Raw genomic sequence first — 17,896 nt, 5'->3', positions numbered from 1 at the left:
ATGACAATTTTACCTCTGCTGACTGCAGCACAGAAATGCTTCTCGCTGAATGCTTATTATTGTATTTGCAGATTGACTTCATATGTACCACATGTGTGTATTGTTGTTGCATCGTGATTTCGAGTTTTTATGAAGTGATAAGCCACATATTAATAGTTATAACAGAAGGTGCTCTAGTTGTTAACATGGTAACACCTTGCAAGAAGAATATGTTATACCCATTTTTGATTCTAGAAATATGCAACATTCTGCACTTCAAAATACATAGGGTAGGTGCCTAGTTAGTACTTAGATCTGCTCAATGTATTATCTTCCACAAATTCCTACACTGTTGCTCAATCCTGCTATAAAAGTTTGCTGCCCCAGACTGCAAAATATTAATTCATTTCCCAGGAACCTTGTCGGGTACAAGCTGTGAAAGCGGATCTGGAAGTTGCAAGCACATTTGCTCTTCCTTCTTTTTACTCAAAAATGAACTGATTACTAACACTAGAATAGAAACAGGTGTTCAAATACATCTAAGTAAGTTATAACCCTAGCTTGGAGGAATCTTTTGGGTTTTTTCCCTGATCACAATTAGGTTATTAGTAGCATATAGGCGAAACCCTAGTCACATTCGGCTCAGTGAAAATTATTTTGTTATTACTGAAAATGAGTTTCATAGCAGCAGGTTTCCACCTATGGCTGCAGCTAATATCAGTGAAAATTTTAAAAGGAAACCATCAGGTATATTATGGTCACAGTGGCCCAAAGAATGTCAGTGATGATTTGGACTTTATGTTTATTTACATGCTGGATATCTTAACAAACAAGGTAAAATTAAAAGAAGATCAAGTGTTAATTTAGTTGCATCACAAAGGGAACAGACAAGAATATAAATACCAAATTTTGTGTCTTTACAGTAACTCTTTTCAGTTTGCCCTTCTGAGTAGGCAGTGCCTGAAAGCACTTGCCCGTGAGTAATGTCTTATTACAGTGTCATGATTTGATGTGACACATTTTTCTCCTAATTTGCATGCCTGATAATAGACTTCCTAAGTATCACCTTCAGGTCCATTGGAGAAAAGTGACCCAACTGAAAGAAATGTTGGATCAAATGTTGGTGACGGGACAATCTCAGGGCCCTGTCTGAATGTGAGACAAAGGGTCCAGGTCATTAAAAGCTATATGGTCTGTTGCCATGCTAATGTTGAGTTCTTTGTGTGGTGCAGGCTTGTTGCCTTGTAAACATGTTTCCATGACTCATTAAATCCTCTGAAGTACCTCTCACAATTCCAGCACAGTGGAGCAGTAATTTTTCGATTAATTATAAGCAGGGTAGGTAATGAGCTACCTAACTCGTCCCCTTTTCTTGAGGAGAATGGTTAATGACCTCTCGTTACTCTAAACAATACCAAAATACACTTGATTTGAAAGATGGAGTGGAAAGTCTTTGAAAAAAAAGAAAGTTCATAAGCAAATGCTAGCTGGGCAACTAATATTTTACATAACAAGTAAGAATATTTTGTGTAAGAAGGTTTTGTGAACCTGTTTAGTATTCAGCTTAAGAGATTATAGTAACCATGGCAATCCCTTATCACCTGTTTAAGACACTGCAAGATCTTAATGAAATGTGCACCAAATGCTTTACTAATATTTGTGAAATGCTGGCGATACTGTCTTTTAGAGTGAGCTACACTGCAAGATAAGTGTGTAAAAATGCTTGAGATTCATGATTCCCCGGTCTATGATCTGCTTTTTCCTTGCCTTTCTACTTTGCTTAAATGTATCAGTTTTATTTATCAAAAGGGAAAGAGTAATGGGTACAAGGAGTCACTGGGGAGAGCAGGGTGGTGGACACACATCACTTTTTACCCACAGCGTGCCTGTGATAACCACCCTTGGTTAAGTGCTCTGAAGGCTTTAGTGGTTGTGATGGCCAAACAGAGGCAACATAAAGGAAAAGGTTTTCCAAAAGGGTTAAACATGGCAACTGATAGGAAGGCACCCAAAATTACTAGGTAAGCACAGATCCCTGCCTTGAAACAGTTACTAATTTACAAAGGCAGTTGTGTCCTTCACTTTATTTGCAGGCTTCTGGATCACATAAAACTAACAACAGTTATTTTTCTGACTGTAGTGACAACTTCTGCCATTGTAAACTTTGCATTTCGGGTGCTCTCCCTTGATTTTCACCTTTCAAGCTGCTTCAAATGGTCAGGGCTTTACACTTCTGAAGCCTAAAAAATGGGTATGGCAGGTGAATTTGTGGGGGGGGTTATTTCTCTGCCCCATGGCCCTAAAGCTAAGGATGCTGGGATGACCTGCAGAGCTCCCCTGCTGAAGTGTCATCCCCTTTTCCCAAAGGACTCTATCTCAAGATCCCAACATACATGGAAACTGGCTTTAGTCTCAGAGGTCTTTTGCTTCGAATCTTCAATATGATTCTTGTTTTTCTCTTCATTATGAAGGGCTGTACACTCTGTAGGCTTCTGAGCACACATGTAGAAGGAGGGTAGCAAGACTGGTGCTTACCGAGTTGTTTTGTTGTCAGGCAACACAGCTGGAAAATTCAGCCTGGTTCCTCTGTACGTGCTGTGGAATCTTCATGTCCAGTTTTGGTCTGCAGCACTATGTAGCACCAAGTTCTTCACGCTTAATTGCAGGTGGTAGATGGCAAACTGAGACTTCTGAAAGTGTGGGTGGCTGGAGCTGGAGCTGACAGGACTATCAGGACGTTATTCCCCATTACCATCAAGGCAAAGGTCCTTCTTGGTGCCCCAGAAGTATTGAAAAAGGTCTCTGAGAAACAGGAGTTTGGACCTTCACATTATCATTGCAGCTTCATAGTGTATTACAGCAAAATGTGAGCTAAAGAAATGTTGGAACAAGAGAGAAAAAGTATGAGAATATGTGACAAAGTACAGCCCTAGGGATTGAAATCTACATGAGATAGTTTAGAAGGCATGCATTGACTTCCACTCCTGGGGTAATGTGCAGCAGCAGCTACCACTTTAATTCATTTTTCCTGCTCTTGGTGCAAAATAATGTTGTCGGTGAGTGTGCTGCAGACAGACATTGGAATGGTTGAATGTACCTGTAAAAAACCCACATGTACCCATTAATGTCTGCAATAGCTGCACATTTCAGCACTGACATGACAAATATTAGCTAATAATAAACTGTGGAAGTAAGAGATGCAAAAAATTAAAACCTAGTGGTAAGCATTTTATTTCTGTGCTAGCCTGCGTATGCCGCAAATCTTACCTAAATCAGATATTCTTCTTTACTGGATCTTCATGAAAAAGTTTAGCACCAATTAAGGAAATATAGTTGTCATGGACCAGGCTGAGTTTTTTATTTTAGTATTTTCATAAGAGTAGCTAATAAAATGAGAATCAAAGAATTGGATTATAAAACTGGCTTGCCTGGAACCTGTAGAAGTATACTGTCTTTGCAGTCATTGTCTTTTATTGCCAGTGCCATGTAACAACAAGGGGGGCCTGAAAAGGGGCCACATCTGGAAATGTGAGCTAAATAAAGTAAAAATTCTTTTGGAAACTGGTAAACCATAGTATATATGTCTGTAATTAAAAGGAACGATGTACAGTGGCTCATAAAAGTACCATCTGAAAATGCTTTAAAGGTTAAAAAAGGGCTGCTTGGTGCAGCTGGGAGGGTGAGACCCAACCAGACCAGTCCTCCCAGGGCTGTACTCCCAATGGGCCTATTTATAAGAGTAGTGTTTCAAACCCCTCCTTAGCTGGTGGACACATAAATAATTCTAAGCAATGCTCCCTGAGAGAAAAAGTCTTAATGCGACAATTTCTCTCTGAAACTGTCTCTTATTTCATGGTTGTGACTAATGCTTTGTGATATCTGCCCACATCCTTGAATTACTTAATTTAAAATTCTCAAGTAAGAAGGTTCTTTTGATTTTCTTCTAAATTCTTTGCCTGTTTTTCTCATTTAAAATAGAAGAACGTGGTTTTTGTGTGTGTATGTAAAACTACCAATGTAAATATATTGCATATTCAGTACCAAGGGCCTGGGCAAAACAGTAGAAGGGATAGTAATTTGGTATTTCATAGGTAACCTGACCTTGATAGTAACCCCAGAGAGCACCAGAAGCTTGAGTCAAATTCAAATCATGAGTCACATACATTAGCAAATTCTCAATTATATGAAGAGGTTTTTCTGGGCAGAGTCTAAGGACCAGATTTGGGATTAGGCTCATTGTTGTCATTCCTCAGCCCACCCCCCGCAGACCTCATCTCACCACAAACATTGCAATCCATTGCTATCCTGTATAGGGAAATATTTAGTTTAGTTGTAGGGGGAGGCAATCTGAAGGCTTCTTTCTTTTTAACAGAGAAAGTCCAAGAATATACATTTATTTTTACTTGAAAAATTTGAATATGTTTCACTTACACATTCACGTATGCACACACAAACACAGTTTTCTAGAAATTCAGTAGTTTACTTGTACTGTCTGATTAATACTATCTTTTCAACACTGGCTACTTACATTTAGCCAAAAAACTTGTATTCATGTCTACAAAGATTAGTGGTTTTGTATCTGTTATTCCTGCTTATGGAATGCTTATGGAACTCCTGCTTAACCATGCCTGTGCTGTTCTGTTTATTATTATGTGTAAAGATGTTTTCTTGATTTATTCTCTCAATTTTTACTGATTTATTCATTCCTTTACTACCCTCAGGAAAATAAAGGCAGCTTCAATATGCAATTTGAGAGTTAAAATGCAGGAGATTAAATGCCTTGCCAATGGGCACACAAGCAGTTCACAAGTTGCAGTTTCTATTACTGCTGTTTAAGAAACAATCCCAAATCACTGTATTTGACAAGGTTTCCATCTGAACTTGTAGCTCTACAGCTGACAAATAAGTGACTTGTACATCTTTTGTCCCAACAGGCTGCCTGCTTCACTGAAGCCTTTTTTCCATGTGGCAAGCAGCTGGCAGAGGTAGCTGGGGCACTGGAGTGAAGAGATAAATATTACTGGGGGATTTCAGCTGCAAAAAGTAATTTTCTCATTAAGTTAGGTTTTGTGAGAAAATGCAGGTTATTGAAAAGAATTTCTGCCTAGAAAAATGAAGCAAAATATTTTTGATTGACCTGAACCTTTAGACAATTTTGACAACTTTGGCTCTGTTGATATGAGCTGAAACATCTGATTTCAAGTCACTAAAATATTGGTTGGTTGCCCCTCCGATGGCAGCTTGCTTCATGGTATTTGTAGAGAGATGCCTGAGCTCCATTTTCATTTCAGTGTGACCCAGTCTGTGAAGTATCATTCCAGGGAAATACAGAACTTTGAAGTATTCAAAAATTTCTGATATCAAGACATGGAGAAGAAAAAATGGAGCAGAAATGATCCATTTCTTGCATTTTAATGCCTTGCCTCATCTCTGGTGTTGAAAAGATGTTAAAATTTCTTGTGTCTTGGCAAGTTTTTGAACACAGAGTAGATCTCTATAATTCTTGCTGGGCATGGCTTAGTCCAAGTAATGTTTATTATAAATAAAGATAAATATTATTATCTTATTATTATTTCTCACATCTAGAACAGACTTCTGAGTGGGATATAAAATACCTAACCTGATCTGCACAGGCTGAAGAAAAACTCTCCTTAAGAGCAAAATGGCTTAATTGTTAGAATGTTACACATTTTTGGTAAACCTCTGATTGGGAGTTTTCATTTGGTCAGGAGGGGATTAGCAGGGTTTGATGGTCTCACTAATACATGGATAATGAGAGTTTGAGTACTTAACCTGCTTGCCTCAGGTGACAGTTTATCAGCTTGGATTTTAATTTGTTTCAGTGCAATTGTGACCAGGTGCCTCTTCATCAAATGTGTGTGGTTATACCTTTGGATATGGCTCCTGGAATAGCAGAACAGTGTTGGTTTTGACAGCTACTGCTTGATGTTTGGCTGCAAAAGGCATACATTATACAACTTTTATTCTTTGCATGGTGTTTTATTTACTTACCTGGAGTGATTGCATGACTGCTTTTTTGCAATTGGTCACTAATTAAGTAGTTGGTACAAAATGCAATTAAATTAAGTTGCTTTTTTTTTTTTCTGTTCTAATAGGGGTTATAGACACATAAGGTAACTTGTGTCTTGTTACTTTATCATTCTTGTTTTCCTTAACTATTATCTATTAGTTTTAAGAATAATGAGATGTCATTGTCACTGAAGTATCAACTAATTGTAAAACTCTAGGGAATAAAACGCACAAACATTGGTAAACTTATTGTGATTTCCATTTAGTCCTGCATGTGTATATATACAATAGAACAGATGTTTAAGAAACTCTGAACCCTTATAGCATCCTATTTTGTCAGTGCTTTTAGCTTACTATACTTCCATATGTTATTTTGGAGTAGACCATCAGAGCCTTCTTATCACCAATTTGTTACACATGAATGTGCAACAACTTGTTCAGCCTAACAGATCAAGTATCCACCTTGTAAATAAAAATGAAAAAACAATTCTTCTTTTGATTAAATACCTTAATCAGTGCTGTCACTAAGGCAACTGCAGGTGTATTGTTTCTTACTGCCTGTTTGAGGTATGGATTACTTAGATTGCAGAAGTGATGGAGGAAGAAGTTTTTCTGAAGACATCTCTCTTGCCTGTGACTGGGGCAGCCCCAAGTGAGATCAGAGCAGTTTGAGGAATGCTGCAAATAACCAAGTGAGACTGAATAATTATCTAAGGACCGCTCTTCCAAAAGGATTCAAGGATACTGTGACCTTTCTCATTTCTGCCTCTTTTGATGATATCCTGCCAAAAAGCTAAGTCATCTTGCTTCAAAGGCAACAAATTTCCCAGAGGTCTGCCTTAAGGACATCTTTGTGCTTGTCACTTTCAGTGTGTATTTATAAATGTAAGGATGTCTGTCTGACATGACTGGGCTTATTTTTAAACTTCTATTGGAAAACATGTGCATTTAAATATCCATTGAGTCAGACACTCTGCCAGGGTAGTTAGTTTATCTTCATTGCAGTCACTGCAGCAATGTTGATAAAAGCAGTCAAGTACTGTTTTGTGAGATCCAGCTCTTCACATTCTTATATTTAAAAATATTAAATATATATTTTAAAATTACTCTGTGGCACTATCACATCTTTAGAACATTGTTTTTCATATCAGCACTACTTCAGAGTTTTTGCTTTTTTTAATACTATCTCCAGAAAATTGTCTTCATCTTTCTACCTCATACTTTGTGCCAGTTCTTCTGGACATTATTTTTACATTCCAGTATTACCTGAGGTTATGAAACAGTATTTTGTCTTCTGGACATCCTGTTGTCCTTGCAGGTGCCAATTTGCAACTGCCAAGGGAAGGACTATAAAAACCATTAGAAATTAATATCCAGACCATTATGCACCAATATGCACTTCTCAAAGTGAAACAGTTTAGCTGCTTGTTTAGTTTAAAAAAGCATGTCTGTATTTATATTGGTTGTCTATATTGCAAATTCAAGACAATCTCTTTGTGATTGACTTCACACCTGAAGATTTGCAAGCTAGGTTTTTTTCTTCCTAATTTATGTGCTGGTTCATATTTTTACTGCTGAAATTCTTTCACTCCTACCATACAATCAGATTCTGTGGTCTGGTCTGTCTCTGCACAGCTCAGTAAGGACATAGAGTGGTTCTTCTTTATTTAGCATATATTGAATTCCCTGGGCCCAAAAAGATTTCCATGGCAGCTGGAATTCAGCTAATGAGAGAAAGTCCTTTGCTCCACTTCCTTTTCTGCACTTTCCCTGCAGCTGGTGCAGACCTAGCTTGGTCTGGACTACATAAAATTGTGTCGCAGTGAAAAAACTCCAATAACTTGAGTATTTCTGCATTAGGCAGCTTTGCATCTGGTCCACTGGTTCAAAACTGTTCCTGTGTTTGATATGTTATTGGAAAGAATTAAGGAATTAATTAGAATTTACTGGAAACTAGTTAAGGAAGGCTGGGTTAACAAATCGGAGTATGCAAAAGTTTAAGATTTTGAAACAGTGGTAAATTTTTGGTATTGATTGTGGTCCTTGCCTTATCACTACTTAAAATCTTCAGACTTGCCATCTGCATTGATAAGCACTGAACTAAGCATCATGCCACTAAACTTAGAAGGAATTTTCCAGAATGAGAGATGACATACATGCTGCCAGACAATGCACAACACCAAGTTTACTCTGTTAGTACCAATATATTTGTACATAATGTAAAATTTGTAACTGATATTACACAGTGGTGGTAGTATTTGCTGCACTTTCATAAGAAGTCCCAAAGCTTTCTGGCTCAGGATACATGCTAAAATTACCACTTTATCTTAAGTAGAAATAAGAGGCAGGATTGTGAGTTAGCACCCAACACCCTGAGCTTTCACAAGTACCTGATAACTACTTTTACAAGGTCAGGAGGGGAACAGCACAGACCATGCTGAAGTACCTGCTGGCCAATGGTGCTGCTACTGGAAGCCCAGCTAAAAGTTATCCCACCTTACCTCTGCTTTAGTGAATGGGGCAACGTGGTGTTTGAGGTGCCAGGCTAGATGGGAAGCTTCTGTGTCTGCCCTTTTTGCCTGGGGGGTGCTAGGTGTGTGATAAGGAATGTGGCAGACACCTGGAGCAAGCAGCAAGGGCACAGCTATTTTGATGCTTTTATGTCTGCTGTAGTCACACACAGCTCTGAGAGTAGCTTCACCTGAGGATTGATAAGGAAGATCTGACGATTACTACCACTAACCAGACTTCAAAGATCATAAAACTGCCAATGATTTGGTGCACTTCTTGGCCATTGGTCTTTAATCTTGAATTAATCCCATACAAATACTCCAAAACTAGCAGGCTCTCAATCATGATTTTGGTCTCACTTATATCTGTGCTCCCAGTGATGCCTGAATTTACAGCTGGCCCCACCTCCTCTGCCCGCACTTGCCTCTGTAGTTTCTCACTGGACAGCCTGTAGAAGTTTCCTGCTTCAGGCACAGATTCTTCTTTCACTTCCCCAAAGACAGTGTGACCTTCTCATGCATGCATGAGCACCTGGGTTATAGATGTGAAACTGGATATTCAGAGGAAGGTGTAAAAAAAAAAAAAAGCATCCACCTTTTCTTGCAACCCGAGTGAGAGCTCCTATTCCTAGCTGTACCATTATGTCTTTGGACACTGACTGCCTTCAAACCCAATTATTCTGTGGACTCTGTAACTTCCTCTCATGCCACTCAAAAGACCTTAAAATGATAAGTGCAAAACCTGGTTGTCTAGTCTACCACACATGGGATAAATGCTCTCATGGGGGCTGAGCACAAAGCATATTCCTCAAAAGTGGAAAGTGAATGGTGGAATTAGAGTGGGGGCTATGACACTTGCTTATTTCAGTAAGAAAAATATTACCCAACACAACCTGAACCTGTGTCAGTGATGAAACTTTTAAAAAATGTTTCTTTTTTTCAACACTAAAATGAGTTTTCATCCTGTAAAACAAACTCATTTCTGATGCTGCATTTTTTGTTTTCAGAAGAACACAATTTCTGTCACATCCTGTAAGGAAGTCATGTTGCATTTGCAAAGGTGTGCATTTATAGGAAAGTTCTGAAACTCTGTAACAGTGTTCGCATTCTTACTGAATCTTTTGCTATGTTTCTATATGAAACTCTGAAACTGTCTGCAGAATCCCCTTCTTAAAGCTTTGAAACAAAATGCAAAGTTTTGGGGTGAATCCTTCATAGTCCTTCTTAATACTGTACAGTATTAAGAGTATTAAGTACAGTATTAAGTCCTGCAACCTTTTGCTAAATCATTTTCCCCGGGGAAGTTTATCATAATTAGAAGGCTCTAATTATGAAAAATATTTTTATGGTTTTTTTGAATGCATCCTGGAGAGGGTTCTAGATTCGACCACAGTAAAAGTTCTTCACATTCCACATACTTGTTTCAAGAGACACGTGTCCACTGGGCTGTGTTTCAGGAACAGAGGAACAACATTCCTGCTAAGTGCTCTTAATGCACCTCGCTCTGTGCACTGCAGCTGCTTTGAGCCTTTGTGCAAGTGTGCAGGACGGGACTGTCACTGGAGGATCACTAAGTGGGCTCCACGTTGGCTTGTGTAAATGGCTGGTCTTACCCTTATGCAATGGGCTGATTTAATCCCTGGAGATAGTTGGTTTCTCTTGTACATTAGAGCATATAACTGGATCCTTCCACCTGGGGACACAGACCAGGCAAGAGCACATTCTGCCCTGGATAAGTGTAGTGGGGCTGTACCTTGCACTCTCCCTCTGTCTATGCCTTGCTTCTGAGCCAGACTGCCAATATTACACAAATTACTTTCTTTGGTTGCACTTATGAGAACAAGCATTCTTGTCTTTAAAGGGAAAGCAACTGAATAAATTTTTCAGACCCTTTCTTCTTCTCCCTGTGACATACCCAGTGCTGGAGCTTATCATAAGTTAAAAGGAAATATATTTTAGGAAGCCTTTAATTAAAATGCTGGCAGCACATCATTGTAATGTTTTTTTCCCTGCAACTCAATTCAGTAAGATTCCTTGTACTGATAAGAATTTTTCTGGATGGTGACTACTTTTTTTTTTGCCTTGATAGATAAATCCCTTGCAGAAGCAAATCCATGGTACTGGGGCTTTTCTTCAGACATCAGATTCGTCTGATTGTCCCCTGAGATCAAAAGACAGATTTCCATTTAGAGTGGAACAGAGAGACTAAGAGGCTTCTGAACTGATACTAAATTAGAGGCGAAGAATTTAGAGACAAATGGGTTGTAATAATTTGCAGGTTTGTCTTTCTCTACATTTGTTTATATTTTTTATTCAAAAAAGGTCTAACTCAAACAGCAATGGCATTTCAGATTTGGGGTTTTTCTTTTTGGCTTTTATTTGATTATTGTAGTGAAAGCCACCACGGGGCAGCAGATTAAAGCTGATCTCATCAAAATCTGAAAAATAAACAAACAAATAAATATTTTTTCCTTAAAGTTGCATTTGGGGTCCAATGTTATCTTATACCAGTAACCAAGCCTCGGAAATGAGGAAATCACCCTCCTTAAAAAAGGGAAAGCAGATAACACTGCTAACTAAGGATAATTAAACATTTGCCACTGAGACAAATAAAGCTTTTCAACAAAAGATTTCCAAAGCCTATGGCTTCACACACATACTTCTGTTCCTTCCGGCAGCCAGGCACTTGCTCTTGATGTAGAGGGCAGACAGGATTTTACTACTTCCTACTCATGTCATTATGTAATTTACTTTTTAATCTGACGTGAGGAAATCGGTGCTTCTGGAGTGCATGTGGCTCCGACTAGTAGGGGATATTACCACTTTACCGGGAGGCTGAGGAGTGTTTCTCCGTCACTCTGATGTTCGTTTCAACCGGACATTTACATTTTCTTGCTGAAGTCCTGGGAGCCCGTTAAGCTTTAAGCAGACCCAGAGCAGTTTAGAAGAGAATGGGAATAATCTCTTACACCGCAAATTGACTTCCCTCTTTGTAGCCCTAGACACTGTTTCCAGCTGCTTTCAGTCTTTTAAATCCCTGAAAGCTTTCCTAATCCTCATGTAGGCAGCCTTTATGTTCTCTACCTCCCTCCCCTTCCTCCTGATTGGCGAGGTTATTTCATGGCCTAATTCAGCCAACTACTACATCCCTGAGCTGCGGTTTGAAATAGGAGCCAGGCGGACAGTTGCCTCCCCGCTCCCGACTTTTAATAGGCTGGGGAAGGAAGGTTGGGAAACTTGACATTGTCTTAAGAAGAGTTGTTTCCCCCTCCCGCTACCCCCCCCCCCTCCCTAGCAAAGGTTAAAAAGGGGGGAGGAAAAAAAAAATAATAATAGAGGGAGAGGAGGGGCTGGGGGGAGAAACTTGCTTACGGTGGGAAACTTGATGGATTTCTGCCCTGCCGACAGCAGAGCGGTGGGAGCAGCCCCTTGCCGGCTGGATGGATGATGGGAATCTCACCATGAGGCAGGTAAGAAGATGTTGGCCGGCGGGGATGGACGGGCGAGGGGAGATCCTTCGGGCTGTCGGGGCTCCCCTCGCCCGTCCGTCCCCAGGTAAGATCGATACAGGGCATGGAAGCGGTTCGTGAGGGCTGTAAATCAGTTTTCAGTTTGCCGTGGGTTAAAGGCATTGTGTAGGCTGTCTTGCAGCCTCTGTTTGTGACATGCGAAGGGAAAGGACTCGGCTGTGTTGCAAGCCTAAATATGCCAATAATTCAGAGCGGGGGGTAACGTATTAAACAGCTCTGCATGAGTTCCTTGCCTACCAGTGCTTTAATCTCCTGATTGTATTAAAAAGTAGTACTTTCAATCTTACAGCTTCACAAAAGTACTTTAAGATGGGGGTTCTAGGGATTCCCCCCTTAAGATTACTCAAATGAGGTGGGTTTTTTTAAGAATCCTATTCACCTGAGAAGACAAAAGGAGCCTTTATTCTCCTCCTCGCAGTTAAAAGGCACGATGGCAAAATGTTTTTTGATTCTCGTTCATAGTTTCACAACAATGTGTGGTTACAAGAGCCTTGTGGGAGCAAGGAAAACTGGCTGGGCTGTATCTTAAGACTGAATCGGAGATCTCTCCCAGTTTAAAAAAAAAGCCTTGCCAATCCACTTCCGAAACTTGCACTTAATGTGTTATTTTCTTGGTAGGCAATAGGTAAATATGAGGAAACGCAGGAAGTTTTCCAGGTTCTTTTCTGTGGGTGTGTTATTCATTCAGCTCTCAGTGGGACTTCTACAGTCCATGTCCAGGGAATGAATGTGTGAGGATTTTGCACCTGTAGTGCAAATAGAGCATTTGTTTTCCAATCACTTTCTGAAATCCTGGTGAGAAATCCCGGCTTCCTTACACCGGTATTCTGTAAGTTACGGGAGGTGGGGAAGGGTGAAGAAAGAAAGAATATAGGTGATGGGAGGAGGAAAGGTATTTTTTTCTCTCGCTAGGGAAAACAGTACTTTTATAACTCTTTAAAGAGAGAGAGAGGAATTCTTGTCCTTGCAAAGCAAAAAGGGCATTTTATATACTGTGTACATACTGTATATAAGTTGGTCAGTAGTCATCACGTACGGTAGTCATCAGGAATCGTTATCACCACAAGAGGGTACTTTGGCACAGGGGGTTGCCAACGAGGGACGAGAAAGCAGCAGCGATGTACAAGATGGCAATAATAAAAAGTAAAATGCTCCGTCAAACATGCGCTTCACTCTCCCGAAATATTTCTACCTAAGGCAAAAGGCTTCATGGGCAATGAAGAGTCACAAACAGCGGGTTAAAACAAAAGTAATAATAATAAAAAACAACAATCAAACAAAACAAAACAAATAAAGCAAACCAGGCAGAGAAGTCAGAATAGGGGTGGGGCGGGGTGTATGCGAATGTTAATGCACACACGTACCTTCCTTCCCCCCTCCAAAAGGGGAGGGGAAGGAGACATTCCAGCCTAAGCAGAGGTGCAGGCACAGGCGGGCTTATTCCTGCAGGGCCCATCCCTTTCCCGCCGGAGCGCAGCGAGGGCTCCGCGCCTTCCCGAGGCGGGCCCACCCCCGGTCCCCCCTCCTCCTCCCACCGCACCGCTGCCTCCCGGGGCGGGCGGGGGGGGGGTGGCTGAAGCGCTGCCAGAGTTTGTTTAAACACCTGTCTGTCAGCGCGGGTTTTTTTAACCCCCGTGCCAAGTGAACAATTTGGAAGTATTTCTCCGGGTTCGGTTGGTTTGTTGCGCACAAATATTTTCGGTTTGGCAGGCGCGCTGCGAGGGCCTGAGGGGCAACATCCAGGGAGGTGGCACTCGGGGAATTGGGGGGGGGAGTAGAGTTACGGGGTGCATGGGCCACCGCAGCAGACTTCAGCTTTTAGTAGGCACCGAGGATTGTGGTGAGCTGCGAACTAACCGTACCAAATGTTTAGGAATCTATTACAGCAGACTCTTAGAAGCAGGGGAGTTACGTGCAGCTAGAGGCTTTGCTCCTGCTTCTGTGTTGAAATTGTTCCTGGAAAAGAGGAGTATGCAGAAGCTGCATTTTCTGTTGGCTCATTTATTGCCCTCCTATTCAGAGCAACAAAGAACTTTTTTTTTTTTTTTTTTTTTTTTCCCTCATTCCACCCCCACAACTTTTGCCCAGCAGTCCTCTATCTCCACAGTTTCCTACCTGCCCGTCCTGCCCTCCTGGTGCTCCCCCATCTCTGCACTAGGCTGGCTATAAGGTAATGAGGGACCGACTTAACTCCTTGTTAACTCCTGATTTAGCTCCTTTTACCAGCGTCTGGGAACAACTGCTCCTGGATTGCGGGGCTCTTGGTAGGAGCTGTAGCTCAATTTGGGGTTGCAGACTTAAATCATCAAGCAGGCAGAACATTGCAGGTGTTGGAATGAAGCCATGTATTATTAGGCTGATGACTGATGTGGCCAAAAGGTACTGAGCACAGCAAGACAAATGCATTAATTTCCCCAATAGAAGTGCAGGACTTACTATAAAACTGTAATATGCAGCCTGTGGAGTTGGTAAGATTCAACCTACCAGTGCCACTGTGCTAGGCCAATAGTCTCTAGCAGTAACAGGGGTCAGTGTAAATGTTGAGATTTGTTAATGAGATGGTATAAAGAAGTAAGTTTTATGTAGCATTTGAAAACCTTGGCAAGAGGTGTCTTCTTGCTGTCTGATAAAATGATGTTTCATATAAACCTCAGTAACCAAAATGGGGAAATTTCTGTCCTATTGCTGTGCATAAAACATAAGAAAGTACACCTGAAAAAGAAAAGTACACCTGTCACCCTGTAGAAGTTTAAGCAATCACAAGAAATATGCCCATTTGAGTGTTCTAGGGTGCTACAAGACTAGTGTTAGGAAGTAGTAATGCAGTTTTTTAAAGCTATCTAACACGTTTACAAGACAAAAACCCCAACTTACCTGACAAGAAAAATTCCTTTGCAGGTAAAACATTTCCTGCTCTGCAGAGTACTTGGTACAGTTTATTACTTAAAAGGAAAATCCTAGATAAGGAAAACTGCAAGTGACAAAACTCCTGAGAAGATGCCAGTTTCATGTGGCTGGTCATAGTTACGTGGCTGGATTCCGTTTGCTGCAGAACTGGAGAGGGCACTGTGGGCTCTGTTTTAAATTCCTGAAGCCTACTTCACAGAAAATAAAATGTTTGGGTTTTAATATTTCATTTTACTCACTTTTGCCCACAACATATTCCTGATGTGCAGCCTGTGGGAATGTCATTGAAGTCCTGTTGACTGTGATTGAGGCATGCTTGAGCCCTTTGTCACACAAAGAGGTTCAATAAAATGACTGTTAACTGACAGGCCACATAAAAATGAAAAACTCTGTAAGGCATATAAGGCCATTACAGTTATTTATCATGACTGCAGTCGTATAGCTTTTATCATGCATATAATTCACTCAGTGAATAAATGCTGCATACAATATCAGTGCAAAACACATGCAAATTTCAAAATCATCCCCTTTCCTTACTGCTGTTTAGGTATCTAGCATGTGTTTCTTATTTCCTATTTTCTTTTGCATACCATTTAAAATTCTTAACGTGTTCTTCAGCAGAAAAACTATATTCCAATCCCGAAGTTCTGTATGCCTTAGCCTTGCTTTAGAAAATTCTTTTTTAAAGTTCATCCTGGGGTGTTTTGTTGTTTGTTTGGCCTGTAAGGGAAGAATGTACATCTTGGAGAAAGATGCCTTTTTTTGTGTGTGTACTGGGCAGAATAAAGAAAACAAGTGTACGGAGTCCGCAGGCTGGGAGTGTATCAGTTAATTAGTGGCTGGACACTGCTCTGTAGGAAGCCTGGCATGGTTTTTTTGTGCGTGTGTGTATGTGTGTTGTCTGCTCCCTTTGATCACTTGTGTGGTAAATAGACATGCAGGGTAGCTATAGCAACATGTGCTGTAGGTTGGTGGGAACAGGGGGGACGAGATCCCTGGACAAAGGGTAGTTTGTTAGGGTGGTTGGTTCTGATTAGAAAAAGGTGGCAACAATCAGGGCATTTAAAAACATCAGTTTTGCAAAACGCAAATGGATGTTACCGGTTTCAAAGTGACGTTTTTTTCTGTAGCTCTGGAAGACCAGATCAGATGGAATACTGGGGAGGAGGGGGCAGGGATAATAAAAAGCAGAAGCAAAACCCTGTAACACTTTTGAATGTAAAAATGTGCACGCAGGATGTGCTTTTTCTGGTGTTGCTGCACCACCTTTGCATTTTGCAAGGAAGCAAATTACCTCAGGTGATGCTACACCTAGTAGTGTTTTTTAAATCTGCCTTTAGAGGTGGAACGGTAACAACTTGATACTATGTTGTACATCTGATCTATTACCTTTCTCCAGTTTCTAGAGGTCCCGTGTACGATTTGTGATCAAAAGATACTGTACCCATTTCAGCATCCTACCTGTAGAGGTCAGACTTGAAGTTCTCAAAATCGTCACTCAAAAGAATTTCAACCTATAGCGAATACTATACAAATACAAACAGCCATAAGCTACTTTTCCCACTAAGTTAATTTTGAATATTCTTAAAATAATCTTGGTTTGTCAGTGTCAGGTTATTAAGTAACAGCATTGTGCGCTGATGGCAGCCTGAAATACATCAAATTTCAGTCTCGCCTCGGATCTTGAACAAAGCCAACCTAAAGCTTTTATTAGTGCCTGAATTATTTAGATGTGTATCTCCCTCTCTCTGATCCCCACCAGGCCTCCTACCTTTGATGAGATCTGTCTCCAGCTCTCTCCCTCCCTCCTGCCCGGGACTCTGCTGGGCTGGCTGCCGGCTTCCTCCCACTGCCCAGTCCAAGGGCTTCCCCACTGGGGAGGGACTGGGAGGCAGGCAGCGGGACGGAGGGCTTCAACAACTTCTGAGCCCTGCAAAAAAGTTGTCAGACCTCAGAGAGTCCCTCGGCAGAGTAGCACCAGAGGTAAGGGGTCTGCTGCAGCCCGGGTTCGAGGAGAACGAACTGCTGGGAACGAGGAGCTGGCGGTGGTAAATGCTCAGGGGATGTGCAGAAACTCAGAAAATGCTTCAGCGTGTGGAGAAACAATTTGATTTGGCTGAGGGAGAAGGCTGAGCTGTGGGAGAAAGGAGCAGACCTGTGTTCACATACAACCATGTGAATAGCCTTTTGAATGTGGGCTGGAGTTTGTTTTAACTGAATTGCAGGCTTCTTAGGCTACTCCTTTCTTTAGCCTGGTCTTGGGTCTGAAGTCTTTTATTACAGTTGTGCAGCTTAGAGCTTGTAATGCTTTAGCAAGCTGTAAGGAATTACTGTATATCCCCGAGATCCCTGGCTTGCAGTGCAGAATCCACCCTGTCTGAAAGCTGGGAAAGGCACTAAAGGGTAGGAAGCAGATTTTGATCTTTTTTCTAAACAATAAAAATAGCTCTTAGTTCTTTAAGATCGTTTTCCTATTTGCTGTCATGGTTGTTTGTCGTTATTTTTTTGTATCTTCCCAGGGAGCTGAGAGATGCCAGAAAAGCTGGCAAATAGGCAATGTTTTTTCAGCCCTGAAGTATGATGAAACTTTTTTGGTTGCATAAGTGTTGAAATAGTTGAGTGCAAGAACAATTTTAAGATAGCAAAACAAACAAAAGAGAGTCTAGGCTTTTATTCCTGGCTTAGTGGGACAATAAATTAGGAGATCCATGGGGCTGATAAGATTTTTTCATTGTAGTGTGATAGACTCTAAAGAAAATATTTCTGGAGGGATATTTCATTGTCCCAGGAAGGAGCTGGTGACAAGCTGTGACAGTATCTCCACATTTCGGGGCAGGGGGACCAATATGTTCCTCATGCTTCTGGTGGTGCCGACAGCCTCATCACACTGCAGCCCCTGCACCTGCAGGCCCAGGGCATCACCCCCCCTGCCTCTCTTCA

The 17,896-nt window shown here is 41.0% G+C and overlaps 1 protein-coding gene and 1 long non-coding RNA gene across 5 annotated transcripts in view; one reads left to right on the top strand and one right to left on the bottom strand.

Moving 5' to 3' along the window:
• Positions 1-17,896, top strand: part of MID1 (midline 1) — a 250,762-nt gene that overhangs the window by 92,446 nt on the left and 140,420 nt on the right. Inside the window, exon 1 of one of the 4 annotated variants that reach the window (XM_071748024.1) lies at positions 11,681-11,989. The exons of 1 other annotated variant lie outside the window; for it this stretch is intronic. The gene's annotated coding sequence lies outside the window, so the exon portion shown is untranslated. Of the gene's footprint in view, positions 1-11,680; positions 11,990-16,840; positions 16,940-17,896 lie in introns of those variants that run through there. 2 more of the 4 variants (XM_071747994.1, XM_071748015.1) reach the window with 2 other exon arrangements.
• Positions 785-17,018, bottom strand: LOC139797983 (uncharacterized). The gene is made up of 3 exons (XR_011726648.1): positions 16,728-17,018; positions 5,773-5,883; positions 785-3,076 (listed from the first exon to the last, which is right to left on the bottom strand). It is a non-coding gene; the product is annotated as an uncharacterized lncRNA (long non-coding RNA).

Source organism: Heliangelus exortis, chromosome 1 (genome assembly GCF_036169615.1).
Source record: "Heliangelus exortis chromosome 1, bHelExo1.hap1, whole genome shotgun sequence".
In the NCBI taxonomy this organism is placed as follows: domain Eukaryota; kingdom Metazoa; phylum Chordata; class Aves; order Apodiformes; family Trochilidae; genus Heliangelus; species Heliangelus exortis.
This window is presented reverse-complemented; position numbering and strand designations above follow the sequence as displayed.